Below are 27769 nucleotides of genomic sequence, written 5' to 3'. Positions count from 1 at the left end.
CATAGTGAGAGTCCATGACCAGTACTAGGAAAATAAATCATCAGACAACAGCTTGGACTTAGCCCAAAGTCCAACAGATCAATGCTCTTGCATTAAGATCAGGTTGGTTATCAAAATCTATGCATAGCAAGAGCTGTCTGTATATGAAAAATGCCTTTCTACTAACTAATACATGGAAAGCAACTCTAGGAGAATTTGTTTTGCATTACCATCACAAAGTAATACATAAAATGAAGATCTTAATCATGGAAAATAATAATAGAAGCCTATTTAGGATTACAAAAAAAATAAAAGTAATCTGATTTAAAAATGAAAGTAAGAATGATCTCTATTTAGTCACATTAGTAAAAGCTCCTCAAACCAGAAACTGTCAAATTTCAGGAGGTTAACCCAACAGAAGATGAGCTTTCAGTTCCTTAAAGTCAAAATGAGAGTAGTAACATCAGTGAGTGGTTCTCTTCCATTATGCAATTCTTGACTTATGCTTCTTGTTATCTAGTAGCTAAGCCATCTCTCAAGGGTTCTGAGTTCAGTGATGGGTCTCCTGCAAGTAGAAAGGGAAATGAGAAGATACATCTCCTATCACTGGTGATGGTCTCATGTCCTCCCCCACATGCAGGATGGAAGAAGAGAATAGATTTCTCCTGGACATCTGCATACCTTCCTAAGATCATAGCTGAGATCATACTGAAATTTTTATCATCTTGAGTCATGAGAAAAGACTTACTCTTCTGAAGATATGACAAGATTAACTATAGCATTCATATCTCTTCCAAAAATAGGGCAGCAAGAATTTTTTTAAAGCACCTACTATGTACCTGGTTTCATTCCAATTCCAAAGAAAGGCAATGTAAAAGAATGCTCAAACTACCGCACAATTGCACTCATCTCACACGCTAGTAAAGTAATGCTCAAAATTCTCCAAGCCAGGCTTCAGCAATACATGAACCGTGAACTCCCTGATGTTCAAGCTGGTTTTAGAAAAGGCAGAGGAACAAGAGATCAAATTGCCAACATCTGCTGGATCATGGAAAAAGCAAGAGAGTTCCAGAAAAACATCTATTTCTGCTTTCTTGACTATGCCAAAGCCTTTGACTGTGTGTATCACAATCAACTGTGGAAAATTCTGAAAGAGATGGGAATACCAGACCACCTGACCTGCCTCTTGAGAAATCTGTATGCAGTTAGAACTGTACATGGAACAACACACTGGTTCCAAATAGGGAAAGGAGTACATCAAGGCTGTATATATTGTCACCCTGTTTATTTAACTTCTATGCAGAGTACATCATGAGAAACGCTGGACTGGAAGAAACATAAGCTGGAATCAAGATTGGCAGGAGAAATATCAATAACCTCAGATATGCAGATGACACCACCCTTATGGCAGAAAGTGAAGAGGAGCTAAAAAGCCTCTTGATGAAAGTGAAAGAGGAGAGCAAAAAAGTTGGCTTAAAGCTCAACATTCAGAAAACGAAGATCATGGCATCAGGCCCCATCACTTCATGGGAAATAGATGGGAAAACAGTAGAAACAGTGTCAGACTTTATTTTGGGGGGGGCTCCAAAATCACTGCAGATGGTGATTGCAGCCATGAAATTAAAAGACACTTACTCCTTGGAAGAAAAGTTATGACCAAGCTAGATAGCATATTCAAAAGCAGAGGTATTATTTTGCCAACTAAGGTCCGTCTAGTCAAGGCTATGGTTTTTCCAGTAGTCATGTATGGATGTGAGATTTGGACTGTGAAGAAGGCAGAGCGCCGAAGAATTGATGGGTTTGAACTGTGGTGTTGGAGAAGACTGTTGAGAGTCCCTTGGACTGCAAGGAGATCCAACCAGTCCATTCTGAAGGAGATTAGCCCTGGGATTTCTTTGGAAGGAATGATGCTAAAGCTGAAACTCCAGTACATCGGCCACCTCATGCGAAGAGTTGACTCATTGGAAAAGACTCTGATGCTGGGAGGGATTGGGGGCAGGAGGAGAAGGGGACGACCAAGGATGAGATGGCTGGATGGCGTCACAGACTCAATGGACGTGAGTCTGAGTGAATTCCAGGAGATGGTGATGGATAGGGAGGCCTGGCGTGCTGCGATTCACGGGGTCGCAGAGTCGGACACGATGGAGCGACTGAACTGAACTGATGTACCTGATACTGTACTCAACATACATAATACACAGGATATGGGCAATCAACTAATAATGGTACATTAGCAACAATAAGTGAAATAGTAACAGTTAGACCAAAATAAATGTAGTCAGTTTCAAATTCTGTGGTCAGGGCAAGTAAGGAACTAAGAAAGGCACTCCACAGAACTTGAAGCATAAATAGCATGTAGACGGGTTATAGCAGAAGGAGAAAGAAATTCGACCATACAGGAGAAAGGGGAAACCATGAATCATAGTTCAGTGCTTCTAAAAATCATCATTGTTAATCATAATTGAAATACTTTATGAGGTTTTCATATATGACATTCTTTATAAATGAGAAGGCTTTTAGCCAATTGGTGATAAAAAACTGAATTAATTAAAATTTACAAGATCTTTCAGAGAATTCCAAACACTGTTTTTTACTCATCTATTTTGAAAAACATTGGTCTAATTTGTACAATTTCATCATTTTATCCCATGGGGATAAAGAATGTTTTACTATGGTATAGTATTTATATCAATGGCTTTTCAATTTTTGTATCCATTTCGTTTAATATTTAGAAAGAACTTGATATCAAAGAAAACCATAGCACAAATCACAACTGTCAACTCTTATAGTTTTAGGCTTTAAATGACTAAGATAAATTACTCCATCATTGAATAAATCATTACTAATCATAATTTGTGTATGTTCTTGGACTGTGCAATTGAGACTGGCAGCACTACAGCCTGCCCAGAACTAATTGCTATAAATGTGCCAGATGTTGTAAAAATCTGGACACATTTGTGATAAAGCCGAATGGTGCAAATTTGGTATGAAGCAAGAAGTGCATGATTTAAGGGTGTAATCTATATTTCTGACATTACAGGTCAAAGAAATATAGTAAGTATAGAGAGCCTTTATTAATACTGTAAAAGGTTATTTCCCTCTGTACTAAAAGCCATCTTTTTTTTCTTTTATGTCTTGATCCTAATAGGTTGAGGTTTGGCTATAAATTTCTATGCTCCCACAAAGGGCATCAGTCTGTGGAAAAATAAGAAATCAAGGTTTAAATTACAAAACTGTTCTTTTTATTTCAGGTATTAACAGAGACCTCTGCATTGTTATACACAAAAATGCATAATAAACTAGAATGTTTCTAGTCTTTAAGAGTCCTAAGTCTATTACAGCAGAAATAGTACATTAGGACAAAGGAAAAAAAAAAAAAAACCACAATGCCTTGGCACTTTCTGATTCATTTAGATTTGAGCTGCATACCCCTACATTAAATAATAAGCAAACATTACTTAGAGGTTATGGGTATCAATATTTCCATTTTCTGAGCATTGTTATGGTAATAAAGCCTTTTAGTCAAGGAAAATATGAAGCCATAAAGCTTAATGCTCTATTTGAGGAGCAATTATAGCAAATTATAAGCAACTTGGTTGTACAGAACTGCTATGAATAAAATGTTAAAGTATAAGAATATACTGTAAGCATTTATATAGCTGATGCTATCCATTTAAGTGTCAGTCTTTCTAACAATAATTACCAAAAAAAAGCTGGATTTCTGAAATAATAATCATGTTGATTACTTAGAAGGGTAGGCTTCAAATGAATTTTAGATTAAGAATTTTAAGTAGAGTTTGCGTATAAAATACCATATATTCTGTTCCATCTCATTTAATGCAATAGAGAATTTGTGGCATGCTTCATAGTAATATTGTGGGTATACGTTGTATGTGTGTGCATTTACTTTCAAAAGACAATTGTATATTTGCTATTAACCATTTTTGACTAAATATTGCAGACACTACAGAATTTTAGGCATTTTACTAATGATATTTTCCAAATTAAAATCAATAGGCTAGCTATTAAATGACTCAATTCTTGTATATACGAGCTATTATATGTAGTTTATAAAATTTACCTCAATGGGCATTTTCCTAGGTATGCTTTCATCAAACCATAAAATGCTCAAACCAATAAGTAACCAAACACACACATATATTACACAATACACAAATTAGTCATATACCATAAATAATCGATTCTCATCTGTATATTAAAACCACTTCCTAAGCTTAATACTGATTCAGTAATTTGAAAAATATTTAAGTTTAATTGTCATTTAATTCTTTCCATGCTATTTTTGCTGCACATAATATTAAAGAACTTCAATATCATTGCAAACTTTAATTACACAGTATATATTTATAATTTATTAGATATATAATATGCTTGTTTCCCTCCTAGTCTTTTTTAAAAGATATTTTCTCTTTTCTTCTATTCATATAGATTATCTAGGATGATTTACAGTTAACAATGAGATATGTTGGTTAGTTATTCCTTTTACTTGATCTAAAAGATCAAGTGCTAAAAGCGCAGCTGTGAGACAATATCTTTGCAATAGGAAAATTTAAAAATTATAATGTACTTAAATGCACAGTGAATCATTCTAAATCTCTAGAGTATTCTATAGCGTCTTTGGTATTCTAAAATGCATACAAAAACATCTTCGTTGATTGCAGAAATGTACGAATGAAATACAAGAATGTACTAGACTATAACATAGATATATAACTAAGTGTCTGCCTTAGTATTTGTTATCGCCTTCTCTGAGATATCTCAAATCAATAGACATTGTTAAAATTGTAGGTCTAAGTAATAAGTTCATTTGTATAACTTGACATACTGGCAAACTCTGATCAGCTCAGAGATAGGCACTAATGGTCCTGTCCCCTCTAATAGTCTGCTTGTGAGTTAATTCATTTAACTTAAAAATGAAAAAAGAGAAGTTGAATCTGCATTTAGGGAGTACTGTCTCTGAACTGGGGCTTCCCTGGTGGCTCAAATGGTAAAGAATCCACATGCAATACAGAAGACCTGGGTTCAATCCCTGGGTCAGAAATAATCCCCTGGAGAAAGGAATGCCTACCCACTTCAGTATTCTTGCCTGGGAAACCCCATGGACAGAGAAGGCTGGTGGACTACAGTCTATGAGAGAATACAGTCTCTGAGTAGCATTCTCTCTTGAGATGGGATAAGAGTCAGGGCTATGAAACCCAGAGACACAAAATACCCAACATAGTGTTAGAGAAAAAAAAATAATAAATAGATTAAACTTTTATTCAGGAAGCAGGCATACCCCTCTGCCCCATACAGACACAAAGAAAAACTAAACCGAGCAGTCTTTACAAATGAGAACTGGGAAAATGCTTCTATTTTTAAATTTCATATTCAAGTTTAAGTCTCCAGGAGGTATGTTTTATTTTCCTTTCATTTGTTTGTTAATAGATATCTAAGAAATTAAATTTTGTTTTCTCAATTACTACTTTTTTTACTATAAGTTATTTTTAGTAGGTTTCTTTAAGTTGCAATCACAAGTCCCTGACATAGGAAGAAAAAGACCAAAAATAATAAGAACTAAGACTATAGAATTCTAAGATTTTTATTAAGTTGAAATTTTAAACACGTTCAAAGAACTACTAATCATATATCTGTAACTGCAAAGTATGGATATGGACTTCCCTGAAATATGCTTCCTGTGCTATGAACCTGTGGTCTAGGTACCTGAAGGCATTTAAGAATTCTTCAGAAAGCATTCAGGGCTTCCCTGGTAGCTCAGCTGGTAAAGAATCTGCCTGCAATGCAGGAGACCTGGGTTTGATCCCTGGGTTGGGGAGGTCACCTGGAGGTAGGAACAGGCTACCCACTCCAGCAGTCCATGGTGCAGAGAGTCAAACACAACTGAGCGACTTTCACTTTCACAGAAAGAATTCACTCTTGGGCGCTCTATTCCAGCAATACACTGTGGGCTTGCCCTTTAGGCAACTAATTTTTTCTTCATAGATTCAATATTTTCTAGAGTAAGTCTTTTAGTGCTCAGCACTCACAAGTTCAATTAAGATAGTGAAGAATTTCATACCTTAATAATTAAAGGAAGTAACAAAGAAAAACTAGCAGGTACAAAAAGAGGCAGCAGTGAGTGTGAGAGAAAGAGCAAACAAGGATCGAGACCCAAGAAAAGGAGGAGAGAAGATCACAAGGGAACAGCAGTGGAGTTTCACCCATCCACTTCTCCAAAAACTTGAGGAGGAACTGCCATATTTTCGAGTCAGTCTCCATAGCAACTAGGCCCTTGCTCACTAAGTACATTTATTCTAGAAGTTTCTGTACCCTGCCCACCCCCAGCTGAATGAGTTCTAAGGAATGAAAATAAACAGCCCTTCAGATCCCCACTCCTTCACCCCCAGCTCCACCCCCCCACTCATCCCCAGGACTTTATTCTGTTGCTCAGGCATTTTATATTTTCTCTAAAAATCTCTAACCAACCAAGATTCTTTGTATGAATCATCTTGTTTTTCTAGGAAAACCAATATGTAAAGAGTTCAGTTATTGAGAAATAGTATAGAAAACTAATTATGTCTTAACTATGAAATGATTGTTTTACATAAGACTTTCAGAATTACTTTTTATATTGCTGTGTAAAGTGTGTGGAATTGCCTTTTATGAGAATATATCATAAGATTATGACTAATTCAGAAAAGCTTCTTACATTGAGCTCTTTCATACTATTCTTTTTAGATAGAGCACATAACCAAAGGTCCACTAAATTAATTAAAAATAAACCAAAACCTAAACAAAAGTAGCATCCAGGGGTCTAGACTGTCTATTGAAGAAAGGATCCATCTGGTTTCCTGTTTCATAGCATATCTCCTAAATCCTCTCAGTGCACACATTCTTACTTAACCCCTAAGGCAACTGTACACATTTTATTGGGCAGACCAGTGTTATTAAATGTCTATGTTGATGAATGTGCCAGGTCACACATTTCTAGTTTGTAAGGATAAAGTTTTCACACGTCTGTACCATACCAACAAAATCAGGTATTTCAGTCTCAATGTCTTCTGTAAAATGGGGACAATTAATTACCTAGTAGGGGACTATAAAGATTTAAAGTATATGGGAGTACTTCCCATGTATAGGTAATATTCAATTAATACTTATTAATATAGATAAGCATTCAATTAAGAGTAACTCAGCATTTTTATAGCATATTGTTTCATTTTCATCCATCATATCTGGGTCATTAAGACAGGGATACCTTTAATTAGCAATATCTGAGACAAACTAGGACTAAGTCCTAACTGACTTCTTCCAGATGACTTCAATATCCAGCTAATCATTTGGGTTCTTGAATCATCTTTAAGCCCTTAGAGTTCAGATTTTCAGCTTCTGGTGTAACCATGAATGAACCTTTGCTCGTATGTGATGCTACCACCTTAACCCTGATCAAAGTCTGTCACTTCATTACGTGTTTTGGCCACCAAACTAGAATGTTCTTAAATTCTTCTTTATCTTTGCATGGGAACCCACTAGAATTGTGTACATGGTTTTACTGTCTACCTTAAGAGATCTACTAAATAGTGAATGGGTGTGTTTCTTGCATGGCAAGTAATTATTTAATTTTTTGTTGCCTAGAGATAGAAATGGGGAAGAGAAATGAAGATATTGAATCTAAAATGTGCTAAAGCATCCTAAGATGCCAGTTTTCTATTAGTCTGTCATCTTGACATGACAACACTTACTGGTTATTAACCTGAAGGACAGGCATTTAAATGTTAAAGATCACAATGGAGGAATATACACTATTTTGATGTCATTATATTTCATTTCTAGCCCTTCTTTTGATTCTTACTTATAACGGGACCAGGTTATAATGGCTAAGGTTAATGAGACAATTAACTTTATACATGATACCAATCACAAAGATTGTTTTACTGTAATTAACCATGGTGACTTCTAGCAGAGTTCTTTGTACTCATAAATATAATTTTTTTCAGGAGTTTTTCAAGGCTTAAGGGAATTATTTTGAAAGTTTCAAAACATATTAAGAAGCCAGATGTAGAAATATTTAATTAAGTTTGGCTATGGGAAATGCAATGAGCATGAATCATGTGAAATGCAAGCTTGTGGTAGTCAGCAGTATATCAGTTTCAAAATAGATAGATACAGGCATTCATGTGAGAGCTTTTAGTGGGTTTCTCAAACCTCCCGTTTGACCTTTTCTTAAGTCTGGTTTTCAAATGTGCTTGTTTTCTGACTGATGTATTCAAAATGTTCCTTTTCTGCTGACAGTGTCCAATTTTGTTGTTTTATGGGGATGCAGCTTGAGAAATCTGCAGACATGACCAGCAGCTTGTGTACAAAAATGGATTTCAGAAATTGAAGAGCTGTAATGTTTCTGCTGTTTTCTCCTCTCACAGTGAAGCTTGTCAGCAACTCATGCAAATGCATCTCGTAATTTTCCAGACTCAGACCTTTAAAGGTATATGCACTGGTTAAGATTTCACTTGCTTTGGTGGGACTTCTCCTTTTTACATGTCCCTGGGATTTTAAGTGACTTCCTTCAGGTGCTCAAAGAGAGTAAAGAATCACTTTGACAAAGTAATAGGACATCAAGTGGAGCCAAACAATTGCTTAGCTGAAAAACAAGTTTTTTTGTTTTTTTTTTACCTTGAAACATCTCTAGAGGTTCTTATTTCTATCATGCTCTCTGTCAGTGTTGAACAAAACAATAAATAATTCGCTTTCCTATAATCGTATGAAATTCTCTATTTCATTTAATGTTTTTGGAGAATTTCAGTGCTTTCTTCTTTCTTATTTTTTCCTAGAATGACACAATGACACACCTCTGTACACTAGTGTCCTAATTAGTTTATTTCCTGACATAATTTTAATTAGCTTTAGGATATGTCTGGCTGAGTTCTCCTCATTGACAATTGCTCTTTTTTTTAAGAAAGAAAATAGTGATATTTATGTTACAACCTCATTTACTTTTTAAAATCCCCTATATCATGCACAAAAAGAGAGTGTTTTCATTTTCAGTAACAGGAGGCAGAAGTTACAGTAAACAGTGGGTTTCTTCCCTGATCAGGCCCTTTTTGACATCTGGACCCTGGATGGCAGTCTAAAAGTGTTTGTGGACAGAGGCAATCACTCATTGCATCCCCGTCAGAACTGGGAATTCCTAGCAAAGTCTGCCGACCAAAGCAATACACACATGGATGGCCTAGAGGGAGCTGAGCTTGTTTTTTGGGGTTTGTTTGGCTTTTGTTTTTTAATGCAGGAATATAACCCTATGAAGATTTTCTTTTATTATTTTGCATGCCTTTTCTACTGTAGTTTTCCTGTTCTCCTAAATTGGAAACATAGTTCTCATTCTATTCAGCAGTTATTGTGTTTCCCTGGTGGTTTACTGTATATGAATCATTTGTAAGATGCTGAACATTCAATATATCCACAGACTCATTCCCAAATTACCTGAAAGATATAAAGTAGTAGTGTGGGACTTAAAATCTGTGGTAAAAACCCCTTTCCTCCCTTTTATCAGCTGCTAAATTTCTATTTGAATCAGTTATTGAAAACTGACATGCAATCTCTAGCTCCCACTTCTGTTTTTTAAGCACAGAATGGTTACAGTTGAAATACTGGAATCAGAAATATTTGGTCTGTCATCTGTAACTGAGATAACTATACTCACTTTTAAAAATGTAACTAGTATATTAACTCTTTGCAACCCCATGGACTTTACAGTCCATGGAATTCTCCAGGCCAGAATACTGGAGTGGGTAGCCCTTCCCTTCTCCAAAGGATCTTCCCAACCCAGGGATCGAACCCAGGTCTCCTGCATTGCAGGCAGATTCTTAAGGGAAGCCCCGAGTATATTAACAACAATAAATTCTGATATGGTTTCTATCTGCTCCTTCAATTTCTGATTCTGAATTCCAAACTCTTGACTTGAGCCAAATCAAGGGCCAGAATAAACAAGCATGCCTCAGGAATTTTCAAACACCAACTATTTGAAATATAATTTTATTTGCCATAAGGAAAGGATACCACATTGTAAAGCAGTAGTGGTATTCCAGATGAGCAAAGACACTAGTGATGAGAGATTTAATGTTGTATTTCAGGAAAAGATATTTATATGTTTTCACAGAAAACTATTAAATAATTTAATAAACAACTAATGCCTAAAAACACAGGGTCTGGGATCTGCCAAATGAAGCTTGGCTCTATTCTCAGACTTGCCTTTTGTTACCTATGTGATCACAGAGAAATTACTTAATCTCTAGGCTCCAGCTGCATCATTTAAGCAATAGGTATGATTATAGCATCTACTTGAATATGGCTGTAAGAATTAAAGAAGCGAAAGCATACAAAATATTTGTATAGTGTGTTAACAAAATGACCCCTTATAGATACTACTATTTGTATTATCATCATCATTGTTGTTGTTAAGGCATTCAGATTTGGCTAAAGTTGGATTTGTATGGGATTGTATCAACCTGATTGTGTTCCATTTGTATGAATTACACTTTTTTGTCCATGGCATTACTGAGGGTCACTTTTTGACTTTTTATTATAGAAGGAAAATCCCATGGATGGAGGAGCCTGGAAGGCTGCAGTCCATGGGGTCGCTGAGGGTTGGACACGACTGAGTGACTTCACTTTCACTTTTCACTTTCATGCATTGGAGAAGGAAATGGCAACCCACTCCAGTGTTCTTGCCTGGAGAATCCAGGGATGAGGGAGCCTGGTGGGCTGCTGTCTATGGGGTCGCACAGAGTCGGACACGACTGAAGTGACTTAGCAGCAGCAGCAGCATTATAGAAGGAACTTTTTACAGATGTCTTGATTATTTTGATTGATTCAAGATCATGACACAAAGGAAAGTTCCTGTAGTTGTCAGTCATTGAACAATGCCAGTCAGTCATCCTCCTCGTATCTTAAATCTTAAAAGAAAAAAAAAAAGAACTTTTCTCTTTCAGGGTTCTGTGAAATTCACCTGACATCTCAAAAGCTGAGAAAATTTGTCTTTTCTTCCCTCTCCATTTCAAACATAAAATTAATGACTTTGCAGCCAAACTGATAAGAGCACTATCATTTAATGTCTCAGATGAAATAAGGGATGAGGGGGTGGGAGTGGGGACAGGGGCACTTGTGGATTCTCAGGCTCCTAAATAGCAAAGCTCTTAATACCTGGCTTTACCTTGTCAAGAATTTCAGTGCCTCAAGCTGGAATACTGACACACCTCAAGGTAGATCTCACTTGTTCTCACATAATCAAAAGCACTTGGTGCCATAATATGTAAATGAGATTGGCACTGAGGAGTTGCCCCTGTGAAAATGTCCTGCAGACAGACTGTCCAGCAGCCTGGTGATCCCCGTCCCTGATGATATGTGGTTGTCCCCAGCCTGCCGCTGAAGGCAGTCCTCTGCAAGGTCACTCAGCAGTGTATTTTGCTTCTGATGAATTTACTGTTTACTGTAGCTTTTAAGCACAGACCAATTATAGTTACCTGGAATGCCCGTGTCTTTCTAAGGTTACCTAACAGAAGCTGCTAAATACCCTTTCGCAAAGCCAAGGGAAGGTGGGCGAATCTTATAAGTAAGGAATCTGTGAAACCAGATTCAGGGTTGTCTTTGTTTTTCTGCCTCAAGGCACCATTAAAGAGGGAAAATCATCGTGGATTGTCCTCCTTATTCTCCTCTCCTCTTTCTTTCTCCCCTTCCCTCATCTCTCCTCTTTTCTTCTTTGTTGAAATTATTAATGGCTCTAAGTGAGATTCTGTATGTGAAAACACCTAGCATGCAAAATATACTGAATGAATAACTAATAAACTGTCCTAAAGAAAAGCTCAACTCACATATCACTATGTACTCTGATCAATTAGTTCTCACTGTAGAAATTCTTCTCAGCTTTACACATACATATTTTTTCCTTATTTATTTTCCTTTTTTGATAACTGCTTTTCCATATATAAAATTGGACATGGTTATAGTGGAATGTCCAGAAAAATTACATCACGTTCCTGAGGATATCAGGATATACACAGTGGGCTGGGCGGCTACTGTTGCTAAAAAACAAAATAAAACAATGAGGGCTTACACCTTACTCACCTGCAAAATCACCTCACTCATAAAGGAGTTGTTTGCCTTTTATAATCTCTCCTTGATTTTAAAAATATATTTAGCAAGTTTGTATGGTTGTATAGGGAGAACAGCATATACTTTAGGAATGAATAACCTGGATTTGAATTCCAACCACATCTACCATATATTAGATATATAACCTTGAAAATGTTAATCTCTCTTGCATATTTTTTTCTTTTAGAACATATAGAAAATATACCTAGCCCACAGGATTAATGTGATATATTTGAGTGTGTATGCTGCTGCTAAGTCGCTTCAGTCGTGTCCTACTCTGTGCAACCCCGTGAACTGTAGCCCACCAGGCTCCTCCGTCCTTGGGATTCTCCAGGCAAGAATACTGGAGTGGGTTGCCATTTCCTTCTCCAGGGGAACTTCCGGACCCAGGGATTGAACCCAGGTCTCCCGCATTGCAGGCAGACACTTTAAACTCTGAGCTGCCACGGAAGCCCCTCTCTGTGTATATATGCTCATATTTATGATGATTTTAATGAACACAAACATGTAGTCTTAGAGCCTCTATTTGAAATCAGATACCTAACTACCTAGAACATTTATATCCCATATGACATTTTGCTGCCTCTAAAAAGTACAAATAGAGTTAGAATGACAATGATATTACTATTTTTAGATGTGCGTTTATATATTTAAGTGTTTCTGTTTGCATATTTCCTCTGTGATATGATTTTCACTTCGGGATTGTTAGTAAAAAATATATAACATCATGTTGAACTCCATTCAATTATCAAAATATGTATTTTGAAGGAATATCACAATTTCAGTATTGCAGTGGAGAAAAATAAAGTATCTAGAATAAATAAGTTATATACTTCTATACAAAAAGTGTGACAAGTTTTCCCACTTGATTTGTTGGTACAAGAAAGGAAGGTTGTTTCACTGTGTAAAGTCAATACCATACATTTCTAGTAGGGTCATACTATATGTTGGTTTGATTTCTTCAATATTAGTAAAGGTGCTGTGCATGCATGACTGCTCAATCATGTCCAGTTTTGTGAGGCCATGGACTGTAGCCCACCAGACTCCTCTGTTCATGGAGTTTTCTAGCCAAGAATACTAGAGTGGGTTGCCATTTCTACTCCAGGGGGATATTCCAACCTAGGGATTGAATTCCCATCTCCTGCTTTGGCAGGCAGGTTCTTTACCCTTGTGCCACTTGGGTAGCCCAGTGAAGGTTACCAGATGTGGAATAAACCAGTACTTGGGTTTGATCACCAGCTTAATATACTTAAGTATTTGGCAAAGAATCAGCTTGAAAGAGTTGACTGTGATTAGACAAAGAAGGAAGCAGAAATAAGAGACTGAACAATTGGAAGAAACTAAGAGTGTATAAGGTGAATCTTATAAGCAGGTGAACCATCACACAGTGCTTCCACATACATGTCAGACACAAAATATCACACTCCACCTAAGCCCAAAAGCAGCTCCCGAACACTTCTCAATACAGCATTCCAGGAAGCAGGACCTTTCAACCCCTACTATGCCTCTAGATAAAATTTACCTAGCACCGCGATTCTCCATCATGTGTCCTTTCTGTAGGTCATTACACTGATAAGGGAATGGAAAGAATACAGTGCTTTGGGTAAGTGAGCTGAAGGTCTAGTCCCATATGATTTCCCTTGGAAAATTCACCTCAAACTTCTAAACTTGGTATTGCGCTCCTTCCCGCAAAGGGTTGTTGGAAAGATCACATAAGACAGTTCATGTGAATATGCTCTCTAAATTCTAAATGCCAGCAGGTTCTCTTGTAAGTATTAAAATCCACATTTCCAGCTCTCATTTTCAGGGATTCTGGTTTGTTATGCCTGACGTAGGGCTGTAGAATTTTCATTTTAGGATTTTCCTAGCTGATTCCAGTGAGCAACCTGAGAATGTACCATCTCAAGACTTTGCATGCAGATAAGAAGATAAACTATGATGATCATAAATATCAAGATCATAGGATGGTGGTGATGGGCATACCAAAAGTGGAAGACACCTTAATGTGAATTTGGACCAAAGTTCTCTAGATATAAGTACATTTCTAATCAAATTAAATTTTTAAAAAGCTTTACCTGTATAGAAATAACCATCTGTCTTTGAACTTACATTCCCTTGCATAATTCAAATTCCTTCAGTGCTTGAGGGTAAGTGCTTGGGCATCCAGAGATGAAAGACAGAATTTTGTAGGTAAAATTACTCCAACAAAGGCTACATCAATGCCAATGGAATAGCTGTGCTACATGTCTGCCCCAATACCCTGCCACACCTCGTTTGAACTTAGCTGAAAATCAGGTCTTGACATTGAAATAGCACAGAGATCTTGAATGAGATTCAGAATTGTTTTTTCACTCTTGATGAACAGATTGAGGACAGGAGAAAAAAAATTAACTCTGGTCTCACAGACATACTCTCATTTTCATCCCATTATTTCTATCCTTATGCAAAATGCATCATCTTTGAAGTCTGAACTTACTCATCTATGAAAGGAAGAGAACAACCATGATTTTGGAAGGTTGTTGAGAAAATTAAAGATAAAAAAGTATTTGCATGTTTCTGTATAATACCTTACCTTGATCCTAGTATGAGTATTTGTTGAACTAATATCAGGACTTTTTCTTTCCACTTGTTAATTGCATAGGAGTAAGACAAAGAAAGCATTAGTGCTTACTGAAAGATGATGTTATTGAGTATAGTAACAGCAGGATGACTTTGGAGTTGGCTAATCTGTTGGCCACATTTGAGTCTCACACTGGGTGCACACAGTTTCTTCCAAAGAATGTCCCCTGGTACATGCAGAGGTCATGGGAACATTCAAACTGTGTTTTGGTTTTCTTTTTCTTTTTCTCATGGGAAGTCAAAACATGGGGGCAGATAGTCATCCAGAAGTCACATGATTTTACTTTTGAGAAATGAGGTGAAGAGAGGTGCTTAAAAGTGAGAAATAAATAGGAAGTTCTCAAGAGGTCCTCTTGGACATTAGTGCAAATATATCTTCACTTTATTGGGGAAAGTGGCCACAGATCCCAATATAACAATTTCCAAACACTGTGATTCACTTCAAGCCAATTACCCTTGCCATTGGTATCACCTCTCACTTTTCAAGAAAGTGATCTACTGTTCTTTCTCTTTTAAATTCTAGCTAGTATGCTGAAAGGACTGTTTTCTGCCTTACATTATGATTCCAGTAATTCTTATATGTTCTCTGCAGGCTTCTGTTCACTCAGTGTGTCCATAATCTTATCAAACTTACCAGGCAACCCTTTACAATCATCTCCACCCACAACTTACACTTCAGGTACTAAATAAGTTTTCAGTTCAGTTCATTTCAGTCGCTCAGTCATGTCTGACTCTTTGCGACCCCATTAATCACAGCATGTCAGGCCTCCCTGTCCATCCCCAACTCCCGGAATCTACTCAAACTCATGTCCATTGAGTCAGTGATGCCATCCAGCCATCTCTTCTTCTGTCATCCCCTTCTCCTGCCTTCAATCTTTCACAGAACTGGGGTCTTTTCAAATGAGTCAGCTCTTCGCATCAGGTAGCCAAAGTATTGGAGTTCCAGCTTCAACATTAGTCTTTCCAATGAACATTCAGGACTGATTCCTTTAGGATGGACTGGTGGGATCCCCTTGCAGTCCAAGGGACTCTCAAGAGTCTTCTCCAACACCACAGTTCAAAAACATCAATTCTTCAGCACTCAGCTTTCTTGATAGTTCAACTCTCATATCCATACATGACTACTGGAAAAGCCATAGCCTTGACTAGAAGAAACTTTGCTGGCAATGTAATGTCTCTGCTTTTTAATATGCTGTCTCAATTCAGTCACTCAGTTGTGTCTAACTCTTTGTGATCCCATGAATTGCAGCACACCAGGCCTCCCTGTCCATCACAACTCCTGGAGTTCACTCAAACTCATGTCCATCAAGTCAGTGATGCCATCCAGCCATCTCACCCTCTGTCGTCCCCTTCTCCTCCTGCCCCCAATCCCTCCCAGCATCAAAGTCTTTTCCAATGAGTCAACCCTTCACATGAGGTGGCCAAAGTATCGGAGTTTCAGCTTCAGCATCAGTCCTTCAAATGAACACTCAGGACTCATCTCCTTTAGAATGGACTGCTTGGATCTTGTTGCAGTCCAAGGGACTCTCAAGAGTCTTCTCCAACACCACAGTTCAAAAGCATCCATTCTTCAGTGTCAGCTTTCTTCACAGTCCAACTCTCATCCATACATGACCACTGGAAAAACCATAGCCTTGACTAGATGAACCGTTGTTGGCAAAGTAATGTCTTTGCTTTTGAATATGCTATCTAGGTTGATCATAACATTCCTTCCATGGAGTAAGCATCTGTTAATTCCATGGCTGCAGTCACCATCTGCAGTGATTTTGGAGCCCCCCAAAATAAAGTCTGACACTGTTTCCACTGTTTCTCCATCTATTTGCCATGAAGTGATGGGACTGGATGTCATGATCTTAGTTTTCTGAATGTTGAGCTTTAAGGCAACTTTTTCACTCCTCTTTCACTTTCATCAAGAGGCTTTTTAGTTCTCTTCACTTTCTTCCATAAGGATGATGTCATCTGCATATCTGAGGTTATTGATATTTCTCCCAACAATCTTGATTCCAGCTTGTGCTTCATCCAGCCCAGCGTTTCTCATGATGTACTCTGCATATAAGTTAAATAAACATGGTTACAATATATAGCCTTGACATACTCCTTTTCCTATTTGGAACCAGTCTGTTATTCCATGTCCAATTCTAACTGTTACTTCCTGACCTGCATACAGGTTTCTCAAGAGGCAGGTCAGATGGTCTGGTATTCCCATCTCTTTCAGAATTTTCCAAAGTTTATTGTGATCCACACAGTCAAAGGCTTTGGCATAGTCAATATAGCAGAAATAGATACTCTTTTCTGGAACTCTCTTGCATTTTCGATGATCCAGCAGATGTTGGCAATTTGATCTCTGGTTCCACTGCCTTTTCTAAAACCTAAGTAGTTTTCCAAAGACTTATCACAATTCACACTCACACATTTAGGTCCTCACAGTTGTGTTTCATCTACTGTGAATGAAATTCCAATTATTTTCTTGTCAGTAAACATCTATTTATTGGTGTCACATTCTATGATTATCCCTGATTTGAAACATTTCAATTCCATTCAGATTCCATTAGTCATCAGATTTGTGTATGTGTGTTTCCAGAGCAATTTCCCTCATGCATAGTTTTATCAGCATTTCACTGGATTTAATTGCCCTCTAACACACATGTTGTTTTCACCATACTTTAAGTATATAGAGCTCTAGAACTGTGTGTTATACATCTGTATACCCCTTGAGCCTAGCTCTGTGCTTGGTGCAGAGCAGATCACCAGCTTATATTTGCTGAATGAATACAGAGATAAGTGTGGATGGGATCAAGGAAGTCTGAACCACAGTGGGGCTCTAGAGACTGTCCATAATCCAGAGTGCAAATGGGTCTCTGAGCCAGAGCCAGAAATAGCATTGGCTTTGATTTGTTTGTTTGTTTGTTTTTTTAAGAGGGAGCCTGCGCCTTGCATTTAAGGCCCTTTGGCTGCATAGCAATTTGCATATGGCTCTCCTGATGAGATGGAACTTCTGAACTGAAAGCCAGCAGCCTGGCTGAAGGACACCTCACAGCTTTCTATCAAGCAAACAGAGGATAACTCTCTTTGCAACATTCTCAGGGAGGTCTTGATTGTTCCTGCAAAATCAGTTTGTACATGCAAATCAAAAATGATAGTAAAATAAATAATTTTTTAAAAATGAAAATAAAATAATGTGACAGAACACGATTAAAAACCCAGAAGTTCATGTGGAGGGCTGAATGGCACCATATGGCTTCCAGTTCTGTACCTAGACCCAATGGGGTGCTCTATGAAAATCATTTAGGCGATGGCCTGTTGTGCCCAGTTATAGAAAGGCATATGGTATATTATCCCACATCTTGCCTCTCTCGAAGTTCTGTTTTTTGGTACAAAGGAGCCTTCAGCAGGAATTTCTTGTTATAGTTCTGTTTGGCTGTTTTCTTTACTATTCACATCTGAAGAATTAAAGTTGAGATGCTTGACTCAATTAGTTTTTAAGACAACTACAGTTTTAAAATGAAGAAAAAACAGCGGTTTTTGAGGACTTAGGGATTTGCAATTGTAACTGAATATTTCCGATGAGTATTTACCTCACATCTTGCCATTAGGGAAAGGGTGTGGCAAATAGAAAGAGACACAGATCATGTTGAGTAGGAAAGAAATAATCTAGTCATAGAGAGGACAATTTCTGTGCATTTAGCCCTATTATATGAATGCTGTATAATTAATCTAACTATAATTTACTCTCACACTATGTTGAATTAGGCTGATTTTTTTCTCATGTCATTTATCACCTTCTGTAGAATTTCTTCCACTTGTATGTAAACTCTACAAGAAAAGGTATTTGTGTGGGTTTTAATCAATAAATTATCTCATGCACCTAGGAACTGTCATATACCATAATCGATGCTTGATAAATATTTGTGGAATAAATAAATTGTCTTTACTTTGCAAGATGAAGAAACTGATCATCATAAAGGTTAGATAACCACATCCATGCTACAGAGCAAGGTAGCCATGAAATTTTAACCTTCATATGGTAATTGCCAAGACTTATTCTTTACCTTAGCACGTTGGAACATATGGAAAATATCTGGTTTGCTTTCAAGTACATAACTTACTAGCTTTTTAATTTCGGGGAGTAACCTATTCTTTTGGAATCTGAAAAATGAAGAAATATAAGCAGATAAAATTACCATTTAGCTATAGATTATATAGAGAGATGGGTATAATTATGCAAACACACTATATATATACTTTTATTCACTTAATATTTATAACAACTCTAAAATGTAGATAAGTTAGGTATAATTATGTCCATTCACATATGTATCTATAAATCTACATGCTTAAAAAACATAAAAAACAAATGAATTAATGAGTGTAAAACTCAATGTACTTGATTACCATACAGTTATGGAATCTGAATTGTTTACTGAATTGTTTTGGTTTCAGTCTGTCAAGTCCCTGTCTCTGACACATATTAAAAATATGGACTTGAACTTAATTGAGTTAAGTTAAAGAAGTCCATGATGGAGTCTCCTTCATACAGATGATGATAGGTTAAAAAAAAAAAAGTTAAATTGCTTAGCACTGTACATGAAAAGCAGTAAATATGCCATAATATTTATCCTTTTTTATTCTATGTGACTCAGTTTTTGTTCTTTTTAAAAAAAAAATATGACAGCCCTCATTTCAGAATCAGTGTGACTGACTAAATCCATATGAATAGTGGTCTAATTCTACCTTTAGATTTATATTAACTCATAATTATCATTTATGCTGCTGGTAGACCAACCTATTCTGTTTACCAGTTGTTAGATAATTTTTATATTTTTCCATTTGATTGGAATTCCAGGCAGTAAGGACATGTCTGGGAAATTTTCAGTCATCAAAATAAAATCTAGTTTCATACTGAAGTAATACACAAAAAATGACAAATGATAAGAACAATAGATAAATTTCAAGTATCAATATTTAGCCATAAGTTGAAATAAAAGCTTCTGGTTGTGTTTTATGGACATATTTTGCTGACACAATTTATTTTCTTTCCTTTTAATGAAAATCTATGTAATTTGGTATATGTGCATGTGTTGTATAATTTAAAAATATTTTTTGTATAAACCTTTTACCTTCGTCTTCAATCTAACAGAAGTAATGGTCAGCTTTGAAAAAAAATTACCTGCCAAAGGGAAGCAAAAATGCTGAGCATGTTGAAATGCAGACAGTGTTGTTAAATGTACTTGTGTCTGTCTTTTTTAACTTGAAGAAAAAGTAATTTTTAATGAAAGCTGAATAAACCTAAATATGTCCCCAATGTTAAGTTCTTAGTAGGTCTTAAATGTTCTAAAAATGGCCTCTAAGTGACATTTTTGCCCCACTTGTCAATTTTTTCTTTAGATGGTTTCAGCGATTTAAGAGTTGAGATAGTGCTGCTAGGCACTTTTCAGAAAGTTTGAAGATTTTAATGTCTCTGCTTTGCTGTTTTATTTCATCCTCAGGATTTCTAAAAGAATGAGATAGGAAAGATGTGGTTTGACCATTTGAATCAAGAAACACACTGAGGATACTTATGATCAGAAAGAATACTGTATACTAATAACAACATACAATGTTTACAAAATAACCATATATTAACATTTATCAAGTGGTTAAATAGAAATTTGAATTTACAAGAAGTTAGCCTCCTACAAATGGAAGCATAGTTTTTGTGACACTATGATGCGTGAGCCACCAAAACCTTTCATCACTGTAGGCAGAGAACCAAATGTTGGCAGCTCCATGGGTGAAATTTTGGCAACTAGTTGTAGCTGCAAATGCATAATTGCAGGTGCAACCCAGCCAGTTAGTCAACAATTTGTTAATGTTTGATGCATACCACACTAAGTACTTTAGCAATTAGAGACCTGATATAACAATTAATTAAGATCCTAAATTAAGTCAAGTAAGAAATGTCATTACACTCAAAGATTCAAAAACTAAATGTTGCTAAAGAAAATTTAATGGAGACTCCAACAAAAGTAACTTCTCAATTAACACATGTGTGTTAGTCACCCACTCATGTCCAAATTCTTTGTGACCCCAAAGACTGTAGCCCACCAGGCTCCTCTGTCTGTGGAATTTTCCAGGTAAGGCTACTGGACTGGGTAGCCATTTCTTTCTCCAGGGGATCATCTCAAACCAGGGATTGAAACTGGGTCTCGTGCATTTCAGGCAGATTCTTTACCGTCTGAATCACCAGGGAAGTCCATTAATTAACACATAGGGAACTTTGTGAACTGGTGACCTATTTTGCAAACTTTATCAATCGAGTTAAATATATATTGTAAAAGTTTTCTGAGTTAGCACCATCATGAATTCTTGAAATAAAGAGAAATCCTTGATCACCTAGAGGAATGTCAGGCTCAATCCTTACAATCTGTTGTCATCTATAAATTAAGGAGTTTCTCAGTTTCTCACACTTACCCCACCCAACAATACAAAACTGTAATGCTCTTTGGGTGACCTTAGCAAACATTGTTCTCTGCACTTCTAAAGCAGAGTAGTTATGAATACACTGAATCTAGAGGCAAGTTTACTTTCCTGCAAGTTACCTTCTATACCATGCCAACTCTTCTGTCTTATAAGATTGCAAAACAATGTCCCTTCACTGGGTTTCCTAATTCCTCAGTGATCTGCCCACTTTCAAACAGGATCTCTGCATTCTACTTCTACCACCCAGTCAGAGAGGTGTCCAGCTATATTTGAAGGCATTTACTTCTATATTCTGCATAGTACAGCACTAGAACAACAGACCTTTCTCTGACACACACAGTCTCCCATAGAGTGACCTCATTGGGCTCAAGCGTGCTTACTGCCAGGAGCATGAATGGAGAAGGACAAAGGTAACTGAGAACAAGAAACATGCATGCAAAATCATGGTGCATCTTTAGAAATAGCCTCCATAATTAAGCAAACAAAAAATTGTCATAGCTGGTGATAAATTCCATTCCATATCCTGAGCCGTTATTGGGGGGTAAAATGCTAAGATCATAGGGTCTTATGATCAAGGATCTCTTTTAAAAACCAAGGGTTTAGCAAAGACCTAGAATGAAATTGCCTATGAATCAAAAAGAAATAATGAAGAAATCACAGAGTAACAGATTGTTCTGGTCACCTCACCTTCAACCTATTGTTGATGGAGGGATTTCCACGCTAGAGTTATGGGGATGGCTGAGCATATGGTGCCTGACACTGGAGAGATGAGAGAAACAGCAGCTTGTTAGTCACATACATTCACAGCCAGTGGGAGAGGGACTCTGCACCATGCAAGGGCCATGTGGAGTCTGCCCTCTGGAACAGAGTAAGCAATCAGGGACTGTGGGAGACAGCTCTGTAGTTACAAGAGGGTGAGGTGAATCCCAGTTCTTGGGAGATGATGTAATTGGCTTGTTTGAATAATTCCACAGGCTGGCAGGGAACTGAAGCCCATTAGGCAGGGACAAGCAGCATTCTGCCTGGTCCTCTGAGAAAGACAATTGTTCAGCAAGGGGACCTTATTCACAGGAACACAGTGGATGGAGGAACTTGAGGCTATGCTATTTGAGGCTGTCAGATTTTAATAGATATCAAAGAAGCAATTTATACTGAATCCTAGTTCTAAGCCTTACGCTATACAGATAGTTTGTATATATAAGCTTTAGACTATACAGATAGCAACTGTGTCAGTACAAAAGAACAATCATAAAAATTTTATTCACAGTAGGGACTGTGACAATATCAGATGAGTTAGTTGGTCAGAGCAGGATGCTTTTAACTTCTTGAATCATCTCTAAAGCTTTGCAGTTGTAAAATGGTCATGTTTGGGACTTTGTGACTGGAAACTGAACTTCTGTGTTTACCATGTTCTAAGAGGACTGAGTGAAGTCAAGAAAGTGAAAGTCACTTAGTTGTGTCTGACTCTTTGTGACCACATGGACTATACTGTCCATGGGATTCTCTAGGCCAGAATGCTGGAATGGGTAGCTGTGCCCTTCTCCGGGGGATGTTCCCAACCCAGGGATAAGTAAAGAATGGTTAAATCCACACTAGAATCACTAGTGAGCCTCACTTTGCACTTTGGAGAGTTTAATTTAGATTTCTTATCAGATAACCTGTTCCGTGTGTCTTACTTCCTTTATTTTTATGATGGCGGTGGAACTTGTGTGCTGCCATTCCATTGACATTAAAATTGTGTTTCCATTGGCACTATAATGGCTCAGGCAATGACACAGTAAAGGCTCCTGTGGGGCCATTATAAGACTATGTCTATGAAAGTATATGAGATACTTCACTGACACTGTAACAGCTCCTGTACTTGCAAAGAGGTGGCAATGGCTTCTCTGGGGCTTCTGCTAGGGCATTGAAAGCACAAGTGGTACCTGTACTGCAGCAGAACTTTCACTGATACTTCTGTAAACTTTTTTTTCAAATGCTTGCACCTAAGTCTTACCTCCAGATATTAATTTACTTGGTCTACAATTGAGCTAAGTTTCCTGTAGTTATTTTGTTTGTTTTGTGTGTGCCTGTGTGTGTGTGTGTGATAAAAATAGGTCCTAGACATGAAGCTGAATGCAAAACAAAGGGCAAGAACAAGAGAAAATAGATACTGAATCATCCGTGAAATGAAAGTTTCAAGAAAGTCTCAATGAGGTTAAAGATGGTCATAATAGAAACACTAACCAGTGCTTCTCAAATTTAATATGCATACAAATTACCCAAGGATATTGTTAAAATGCAGACTCTGATTCATGACCTCTGGGTGTGACCTGATATTCTGCTATATTTCAAATAGCAAGGCAGCAGAAAATATATACTTGAAAGAAGAAAGGTGTGAGTAGGAAACCTAAGGTTTGAATTAGCAGTTTAAAGGTAAAGTGGTTTCAGGTTATGGCAATTTTAAATATGACCTTAAGTGAGAGAAATGAGTAGGACTTAATACAACATGAAGACACTTTTTGCACTTTCAGAAATCCTAAATGAGAAGTTTTCAACACTGTAAAATGGAAACATTTCCTCCCATTTAGTTTTTGCTTCTAGTCTCTTGGGCAACTGAAGGCGGTTGGGTGAATTAATGCGCTTAGAAACGTCTAGCCCAGAAGTGTGCTATTGGAGCCCAGACTGTGGTTTGCATACATGTTTGTCCATTCTTGCATTTGAACATGGACAATCCTAATTCTTGCCTCATAACATTCATGTTAAGAAGGTACAATCTGTTTGTAGGACATATATTAACTTTAAAACACACTCCAATATACATTAGGTACAGAAAAATACTGTTTAATTCCACTTATATGAGGTACCTAGAATTTGTTGCTGTTGTTCAGTTGCTCAGTTGTGTCTGATTCTTTGCGACCCCATGGACTGCAGCACGCCAGTCTTCCCTGTCCATCACCAACTCCCTGAGCTTCCTCAAACTCATTTCCATTGAGTTGGTGATACCATCCAACCATCTTGTCCTGTTGGCCCTTCTCCTCCTGCCTTCAATCTTTCCCAGCATCAGGGTCTTTTCTAGTGAGTGAGCTCTATGCATCAGGTGGCCAAAGTACTGGAGCTTCAGCTTCAGCATCAGTCCTTCCAATGAATATTCAGGATTGATTTCCTTTAGGATTGACTAGTTGGATCTCCTCGCAGTCCAAGGGACTCTCAAGAATCTTCTCCAACACCACAGCTCAAAAGCATCAATTCTTCAGCACTCAGCCTTCTTTATGGTCCAACTCTCACATCCATACATGACTACTGGAAATGCCATAGCTTTGATTATATGACCTTTGTTGACAAAGTAATGTCTCTGCTTTTTAATGTGCTATCTAGGTATGCCACAGCATTTCTTCCAAGGAGCAAGTGTCTTTTAATTTCATGGCTGCACTCACCATCTGTAGTGATTTTGGAGCCCAAGAAAATAAAGTCTCTCACTGTTTCCAGTGTTTTCCCACCTATTTGAGATGAAGTGATGGGACCGGATACCATGATCTTAGTTTTTTGAATGTTGAGTTTTAGCATTAGTACTAATAACATTAGTACCTAGAATAGTCAAATTCATAAAGTCAGATAGTACATTGGTAGATGCCAGGGGCTATGGAGGTTGGGAGGGAGGATGGGGAGTTAGTGTTTAATGGGGACAGAGCTTCAGTTTAGGAAGGTGAAAAATTCAGGAGATGGATGATGGTTGAGAGTTGCATGACAATGTGATGTACTTAATGCCACTGAACTATACAGTTATCTGTGGTTAAAATACTGTGCTTTATGAGACTTTTACCACAATAAAAAATTAATTTAAAAAAGAATAAGATGTCAGAAAACAAAAGGTATATTGCTTGGCCAAAAATATGTGCTCAACAAAACCTTTCTTCTGCTTACTTCCTTTGTTCACTGATCTTTTTTATATACACGGAAAGCAGAGGTCACCCAGACCTCCTGAATTTTCATTCAGAATGGTGACTAAATGTAAATGAGCCTAAGGTTCCAGATGTTGATATGTATTGGTATCTGCAGTTGCAGAACAACACACACTTACCATCTAAATTATAACAACAATTATAGCCGTTGACAGGCAGTTTGGTGAAATCATTGTGTAATAATTTCTATTATTTACTGTTGAGTGGTCGTTAGAAAATGATAAAGAGAAGAGCTATGTTTGTTAAACAAAGCGGAACTTATTTCATTCTCCATGCAAACTAGCAAGCTAAAATAAAATACCCTGCAAGATTTGGTTTTTAAATAAATTCTGAATGCAATGTATGTTGAATTTCTTCAATATATTTCCCAGTAATAAATAAATGATATATTTATTTAAAATTACAAAGATCTCTATATGTTGACCTACTTTCTTCAACAATTTTCATCCAAAGTTCAATATACTTTTCCATGTGAAAATGAACAAGAAATGTTCACTTACTGATCAGACACTGTAGGCTTGATGTCTAGATACCAAGTATATCGTGGTCAGCTCGTCATGGGTCTTCTCTAGATAACACAGGCTTATACATTAAAAGACTTAGCAAGCCCTATTGGGAATCCAATATGGGACTTTCATTAAGGATAATTGAAGTGGAGACAAATGCTTTCTCTAAACCATTTTACTATAATAATTTTGAAGCTACTCAATGGAACCTACAGGAGCTAATTTTTTTTTTTTTAATCTTTAAATATATATTGGGCTTTCCTTAAGGAAATTCCTTTCAATTTTATTATTAAATGGTGGGAATTGAGACAGATGTGATTCTGAATAGTTGTTGTGCTCCTTACTAACTATTTAGCCTTGAAAGATCAAAGGGTATTCCCTTATAATGACACCCATGAAAAGAGATATATTTGTAACAAATTAAAAGGAAATATTATTAGGATATAAAAGTATTTATGAAAGTAGAACAAAAAAACAGAGTTCTTAAATTATCAATAGTGGGGGAAAGAGGGGCTGGAGACAGAAAACATATAAAGGTGAAATTTATTGTTCAGGAGCTCAGTCATGTCCGACTCTTTGTGACCACATGGACTGCAGCACAGCAGGTGAAATAAGCCTGGCTAACTTACAATCAGAAAAAAAAAAATTTCAATTTTACTCTTTTATCCAAAACTGTTGTTCAGTTCAGTCACTCAGCCATGTTCAACTCTTTGCGACCCCATGAAACGCAGCACGCCGGGCCTCCCTGTCCATCACCAACTCCCGGAGTTCACTCAGACTCACATCCATCGAGTCAGTGATGCCATCCAGCCATCTCATCCTCTGTCATCCCCTTCTCCTTCTGCCCCCAATCCCTCCCAGCATCAGAGACTTTTCCAATGAGTCAACTCTTCACATCAGGTGGCCAAAGTACTGGAGTTTCAGCTTTAGCATCATTCCTTCCAAAGAAATCCCAGGGCTGATCTCCTTCAGAATGGACTGGTTGGATCTCCTTGCAGTCCAAGGGACTCTCAAGAGTCTTCTCCATACAAATCTTGAAATTATTTGTTCTAGTTCTGCGAAAAATATCGCCGGTATCTTGATAGGGATTGCATTGAATTTGTAAATTGCTTTGGGTAATATACTCATTTTCACTATATTGATTCTTCCGATCCATGAGCATGGTATATTTCTCCATCTATTAGTGTCCTCTTTGATTTCTTTCATCAGTGTTTTATAGTTTTCTGTATATAGGTCTTTAGTTTCTTTAGGTAGATAGATTCCTAAGTATTTTATTCTTTTTGTTGCAATGGTGAATGGAATTGTTTCCTTAATTTCTTCTTCTACTTTCTCATTATTAGTGTATAGGAATGCAAGGGATTTCTGTGTGTTGATTTTATATCCTGCAACTTTACTATATTCATTAATTAGCTCTAGTAATTTTCTGGTAGAGTCTTAAAGCAATCTTGAGAAAGAAGAATGGAACTGGAGGAATCAATTTGCCTGACTTCAGGCTCTACTACAAAGCCACAGTTATCAAGACAGTATGGTATTGGCACAAAGACAGACATATAGATCAATGGAACAAAATAGAAAGCCCAGAGATAAATCCACATACATATGGACACCTTATCTTTGACAAAGGAGGCAAGAATATACAATGGAGTAAAGACAATCTCTTTAACAAGTGGTGCTGGGAAAACTGGTCAACCACTTGTAAAAGAATGAAACTAGATCACTTTCTAACACCGCACACAAAGATAAACTCAAAATGGATTAAAGATCTAAATGTAAGACCAGAAACTATAAAACTCTTAGAGGAGAACATAGGCAAAACACTCTCCGACATAAACCACAGCAGGATCCTCTATGATCCACCTCCCAGAATTCTGGAAATAAAAGCAAAAATAAACAAATGGGATCTAATTAAAATTAAAAGCTTCTGCACAACAAAGGAAAACATAAGCAAAGTGAAAAGACAGCCTTCCGAATGGGAGAAAATAATAGCAAATGAAGCAACTGACAAACAACTAATCTCAAAAATATACAAGCAACTCCTGCAGCTCAATTCCAGAAAAATAAACGACCCAATCAAAAAATGGGCCAAAGAACTAAATAGACATTTCTCCAAAGAAGACATAC

Source organism: Oryx dammah, unplaced genomic scaffold (genome assembly GCF_014754425.2).
Source record: "Oryx dammah isolate SB20612 unplaced genomic scaffold, SCBI_Odam_1.1 HiC_scaffold_13, whole genome shotgun sequence".
In the NCBI taxonomy this organism is placed as follows: Eukaryota; Metazoa; Chordata; class Mammalia; order Artiodactyla; family Bovidae; genus Oryx; species Oryx dammah.
Note: the sequence above shows the minus strand (reverse complement) of the source record.